Here is a 6424-nt window from a genome sequence, read left to right as displayed (position 1 = left end):
ACATTCTCACAGGCCTCCTTGTTGTTTTAGGAAAAGGGCAACTTTTAAAGTATCTTTTGGGTACAACAAGGATCTCAGAATCAGTGGTACGTTTGCACTTTTTGTACATGACTGTGAACAAAGGGGCACCTTTGGAGTTATCTGGCTGAGTTAGCATTGATTAAGTGAAAAGAATAGGTTTAAGGGAAAGAATAGGTTTAAGGCTTGCATAATTTCTTTGGTCAGCAGCTTCTGTGGTTGCCATCTCTCCATTATAAGGAAAAATAATGGAGGGAAAGAAAAGTTTATCCTTCCTTTATGAATCCAAAATCCTTTTCCCTTTCTCTCATATATTTTCTCTCTTGCTTACACTTTCTTTTCACTTGCTGTTTCTTTCTTTCTTTCTTTCTTTCTTTCTTTCTTTCTTTCTTTCTTTCTTTCTTTCTTTCTTTCTTTCTTTCTTTCTTTCTTCTTCTGCGCTTACACAATGAAGGAAGAATGCAATTCCAAACTCTTCTTCATCATCCTGCATAAGATTATTGCCTATCGAATGACAGTTGGAAGTGTTGCATACCTATGCTGAGCAAACTGGTTGCTCTTTGAATTGGACCTTGCTTTGAACAAGCCTTTCTTTATACTCTCCTTCGTTTGTGAATAGAAATCAGAAATCAGTTTCAAATGTAGTGTATCGTGTTTTAATGAATTTGATGTTATGAAAACCAGACCTTATAGATTTACAAATCCGTATATCTAAGAAAGTGAACTGTCTCACAAAAAATTATTTGGAAATAAATGTTGTATTTCTCTTATGGTGCCCCTGGACTGTTGTTTTATTTGACCTTTAAAATGATGAGTGTGTAAGCATTTAGTTCTCATTGAGGCAGGAGAAAATAAGTGTGCCTAAACTATCCTTTCAGACTGTCCACTCTTGACAAGCAGCGATCTTTCAGGATCAGGTCTTTATGCTTATTAAAGGTTTTTATTGGATTGGATAGGATCAGGTCTCTCACTACCTGAAATCCATTCACTATAGATGCCAGGGAGTAAACCTGGGGCCGTCTGCATAGAAAGCAGGTCTTTACTATTGACCTACAGCTCATATGCAAGACTAAGGCTCACCAGATTGAGTGATCTTTTAGATTTCCCTGCTAGACACACAGAAAATTAGCATGTCAGGGTGGTCACTCTTCTTTTCAGCACACAGGTGCCTTCACCAACTGTCTGATAGACAGAAATCCACCAGATCATGCATTTGCTACCTTCCTGTTCACTGTACTCAATAGCTCACACTGTCATTGTTCCTGTGATACAAGTTACTTCAACTGGTAGTTGTTGATGCAGAAACACAAAAACTTTCTGTGGCCCTGGAAAATGGGAACATGGAGGTATGCTTCCATGAGGTCTATGAAGGTCAGGAACTCTTGGGGCTGGAGGGACTCTGCTATCAGGCGAAGGGTCTCCATTTGGAAAAGCCTGTGCTTGATAAAGCGGTTTGCCCATTGGAGGTCTAGTATGGCCCTCCAGTCCCTGCTGTGCTTGGGTACGGTGAAGAATATGGAGTAGATGCACTGTCCTATCTCTGAGGGAGGCACAGGTTCAATGGTCTGGATCAAGATGAGGTGGTGCACAGGTTGTAGGGAGCAAAATCTTTTGGTTGGCTTCTGGGAGAGGGGGGAGACTAGCATGCGAGGCGGCGGGAAGGATTGAAATTCTATTTTGTAGTCTAAGGAGACAACCTCGATAGCCCAACTGTCTGCTCCAGATTGAATCCACTGTGCTGCAAAGGCTGCTAGTCTCCGACCCACCTGGAGGGGCCTGGTGTCACTTCCTGCCTGCTTTGTTGTCTTGAGTGATCCCATGCAGGTCTCCTTTGCACTTGGCGGAATCTGGGGAGGGTACTGTAAGAGTGAAAGGGCTGCTGTGGGGATGGTCTTCTGTCAGGGCATTTAGGCTGCATGGAATAGCCTTGCTCTTGTCTCTGACCTTGACTAAAATCTGGTCTAGAGCCTTGCCAAACAGCTTTCCCCCTGGAAGAAGCAAACATCCACTGTAGAGCAAGAGGAACTCTCTGCTACTGCGTGGATTCTGATTTGGTTGACACAAAGCACTCAGAGCCAAAAAAAATTTCATTTATTGAGAGGTAAATATTCCTCAACGATTTAAATATAACATATAGCCAGCTGATATAAAATCAATTCTATCTAAGGCCACAGCTGACTATAAATTAATGGCCAACAAATAGTTAGCTATGGTAGCGTTGGCTTTTATTCCTTAGGTAATAAGCAAAAGCCAAATAATGTATCTGAAGCTTGAATTTGTTACCATACACACTAAACCAGTGGTTCTCAACCTGGGAGTTGGGACCCTGTGAAGAGTTCAGGAACATTCTGAAAGTGTCAGTTGGAGGATGTGGCTCAGAACACAGGAAGGGCAGTTAGTGAGTGAGGGTTTAACTGAAGCTGAAGCCCAGTTCGTTTTTTCCTGAAGTTTTCTTTTGTTAATTCGTTAGAGCAACTTGTAAGCTTGCCTGTTATATGTAATAAACTACAAAAAAGAAGTTTCTATGAGTGTATTGAATCAATAAGCAATTCAAGTAGAAGGGGACTGTGGAGTCTTCCTTGACATGGTGGCAAGCGGAGGGATTTTGAAATACACTCAGTGAGCATTTTGTTGGCAAGCAAAGAGTGTAAATTTGCTCTAGTACAAACCACAGATTTCAGTTGAATGTGCAGATGGGCGAACCAGTAGTGAAACCTCGAGTCTAAAAGGTGAATGAAGTGCAGGTCACACTGGAAGAGCCCAGAATAGCACACCATTTTTTCTCAGCTGAGCCAGAATCAAGCAGCAAGGTGACTCAAGAGTTGGAGCCAGGACAGCTGTTGAATAGCAAGGAGTTGAGAGACATGGATGAGAATGACCAAAAGAAAGGTCTGTAAATACACCCAGAGGATTACAGAGTTAATGCAACCAGGCGGGATAGTATAGATACAGAAGATTCCTCAGTACCAACCAGCACTGAGGGATGGATGAGGATGCTGCAAGCACGTTTATGCCTTTAAAGAGCCTGTGAACTTGCTGATGGGATAGACAGAGGAGTCGGCTGCAGCTTGGCAGAGACAGTTCCCCAGGTATCAGCAGGGTGAGTCAGTGGAAAGTTTTTTAGCTTTGTTTGAAGCTGCCTTGAGAGAAAATGAAGTTCCCAGAAGAGCAAGTAGAAGTTATAGCCTTGCGTTGCTGGAGATTTAGCTCAGTTATTAGGTGAACTACACTTGAGGGAAGAAGCCACCTATGAAATTTTTTAAAGGCAAGGCCTTAGCCAGATTTGGAAAATCCGAGATCAGTTAGAGAAGAACTGAGGGAGCTTTCCTAAGAGGAAGAGAGCTATGTTGCTTTTGAAACCGATTGAAACTTATAGTTCAGCAATGGTATAGAGCTGCAAGGTTCAGTCCATAGAAGACTTTACTAACTTGATAGCAAGAGAGCAATTTTTCTACACTCCCCAGAGAAATCTCAGCTCTTGTTCAGAAGCTAAAGAGAACTTAGATTTATCTAACTTATTTCGCTTAGACCAGATGTACATATAAAAAGCAAAGGAAAAAAATGTACGTTTTGTATCAGAGAAGAGGAATTGTTTAAAACAGCCGAAATGTGAGTTCACCCGGGTAAAGATGGAGAAAAAAAGTTTGCTTCAGAGAAAGGACTTCTTTTCAAGAGGCCCAGTAAACCGGCTGAGATCTATACACCAAGGAATATAATCTGCTTTTTTGTGTGGAGAAAGGGGTCACTTCAAATCACAATGTGCAAAATAAGAGAAGCAGAGTGCAACATGTTGGAAATAATGCGGGTTTTGGTGCAAAATGAAGATTGGGAGGGAGATTAATGATTCACCAGGTAGTTCTGCACTTGTTCCAGTGAAGAGGAGAAGAGCGGTCACCGTGGTGATGAAAAGCTCTGCTAAGTCCTGGAGAAACTCTGCTGACAACTAAGGGAATATGCTGAGTGATGAGAAGAACTTGTGCAAATCCCACTGAACAAGAACCAAGAGTGAGAATGGGAGAGTTACAGCTGGTTGATGTAAATAGTGTGATATCACAAGGAACAGAGACAGTGGGTTAAGGAGATCTCAGGGCTATAGAAAGTGTTACTTAGAAGTTGTGGGTGGGGAAAGGTTCTGTTGACAGAGGGGCGGAGATAAGTTCTATCAACAGAAAGTTGTTAAAAAACAAATAAGTCATCAGTTGGTGGGAAGGATGCGGGTTACCCCATATGAAGGACCCCCTATGTACTTAGATTTAGTATAGTTGATTCATATCAGACTCCCAAATTGAAAAGGACATATATGCCATTGTACATGATGTTTCTGATATGCCTTTTATAATTGGAGCAGATGTGTTGTACCAATCTAGACAAATGAGCGCCTTGTGTAGTTACTAGGTCAAAGCTAAAACAGAAGCACTGAGAAAGAGAGAGAAACAGAAGAGAGAGAACAAAGGGGGGGGAGTAGAAGATGTACATGAAAAGTTTCCAACTAGAAGTTCCTAAAGCTGTGGAAAAAGCTAAGTCAAATATGGGTGAGCAAAAAAAAAAAAAGTGGAATTGGAAGTGGAGTTGACAGCAAAGCTGAGTTAACTAAGTCACAGTGGAAGAAAGATGGAGGTCATTAAGCACTCCTAGTCCAGCTATGATTGAAACTTTCCATTTTGAGGATAAAGAAAATGTATGTCATGAAAGGTCTGAGCAGTTTAAAAGCTGAACAAAAGATTATGTACTACTTTAAAGAGTTATGTGAAAAGGTAGAGGTTGATTCTGGAGAAGTATCTAAAGAAAATAGAGAGAGATCTATATGGCAATCTGGCTTATTGTATGCATGAAATGGAGGCAGGGCTTTTCTGAGAAGGGAGAAATGTGCCACAGTTAGTAATTCCAAGAAATTACAGGGAAGAAATTTTAGAACTGGCTCATAGTGTCCCATTGGCTGGACACCTAGGAATAGAAAGGACTATGGAAAGAATTCAAGGCAGTTTGGCCAGGGTTGACTAAAGCAGTTAAGGATTTTTTGCAAGACATGTGATGTATGTCAGCGGGTTGGGCAGCTACTGATAGAACTAGGTGTGAGCTACGACCCTACCCAGTAATTGATGAACCCTTTGCAAGGGTCAGTTTGGACATTTTAAGAGTCCTTTACCTAAAAGTAGTTAGGGAAAACGGTATATTGTAGTTATAGTTGACCATGCAACCAGGTCCTTGTGCCTTTTGTGTGAGAAACATTACATCTGTGTCAGTAGCTTCTAGGCCTTAATGGAATTTATTACATATATGGTGTGATAGAGAAAGTACTAATGACTGATCAAGCCCCTAATTTGATGTCTGGTGATGAAAATTTTCTGTGAGTTAGCTGAGGTTCCAGCATGCCTGTAGTGGCCGTATAACCCTCCAGTCAAATGGTTTTATGGAAGGGCCATTCAGAACTTCACCGGACAATTGTTGAAGTCTTATGTACTAAAGCATTCAAATTCATGGGATCAAAGGCGGTACCATATGTTGGCGTTTGCTCTCGTGATTCGAAGTCAAGAAAGCCTAGGATTTAGTCCAAATCCAGTTATTGTTGGTAGAGATATCAGAGGTCCTTTGGAAGCAGCTAGAGCAAATTGGGAAGGCTTACTGACAACTCTTGTCCCAAGGATGTAAATGCATATTTCTGTGAGCTGCAAAGAACTCTGCAGGAGTAAGGACAGCTACAGCAGAGAATTTGAAGCAGGCTCAGCAAAGAAGCAAAGACCTACTTTGATGTTAAGGCTAGATGCCTTGGCTTTGCAGTGGGTAATAAAGTTTATTACTGTCCAGTGGATAAAGCCTGTTAAGTTGGATGTGGCTTGGAAGGGACCTTATGTGATAATACAGGTTTTGCAATGACAATTATGTAATTCAAGAGATGATGGGCAGAGAACTGGCATGCGAATGGGTTGAAACCGTATTGTGAGGATCTGTAATGACTTTTCCAGTACAAGTTGACACTAGCAGATGAGTTTGTGGAATGGAATTTTGAGTGTTCTGATGTGTGAGTAAAGTTCGAATTTCAGATGGTTTTATCAGAAAGGGCAATGTAAGCAAGTTAGACATTTGTTAAAGGACTTTGAATTGTTGTTTACTGAACGGCCGGGTTTGACTCACCTGATTTCCCACCACATTGATGACACTGGAAGTGTCACCTAATAAAACCACACCATACCCTATTAACAATCGTGTATGAGAGAAGTTGTGGAAAGGAGGTTAAACAAATGTTGAAGTGGGATATTATTGAGCCTAGTAACAGTGCATGGGAGCACCCATAGTACTAGTGAAGAAAAAAGCAAGTGTCTGAGGTGACCCTCCTGAATTCAGACTGTGTGTGTAGACTTTAGAAGGTTAATCTAATGACAACTCTTGATCCTTATCCCACACCCGT

This window comes from Sphaerodactylus townsendi, linkage group LG12 (assembly GCF_021028975.2).
Source record: "Sphaerodactylus townsendi isolate TG3544 linkage group LG12, MPM_Stown_v2.3, whole genome shotgun sequence".
Lineage (NCBI taxonomy): Eukaryota > Metazoa > Chordata > Lepidosauria > Squamata > Sphaerodactylidae > Sphaerodactylus > Sphaerodactylus townsendi.
This window is presented reverse-complemented; position numbering follows the sequence as displayed.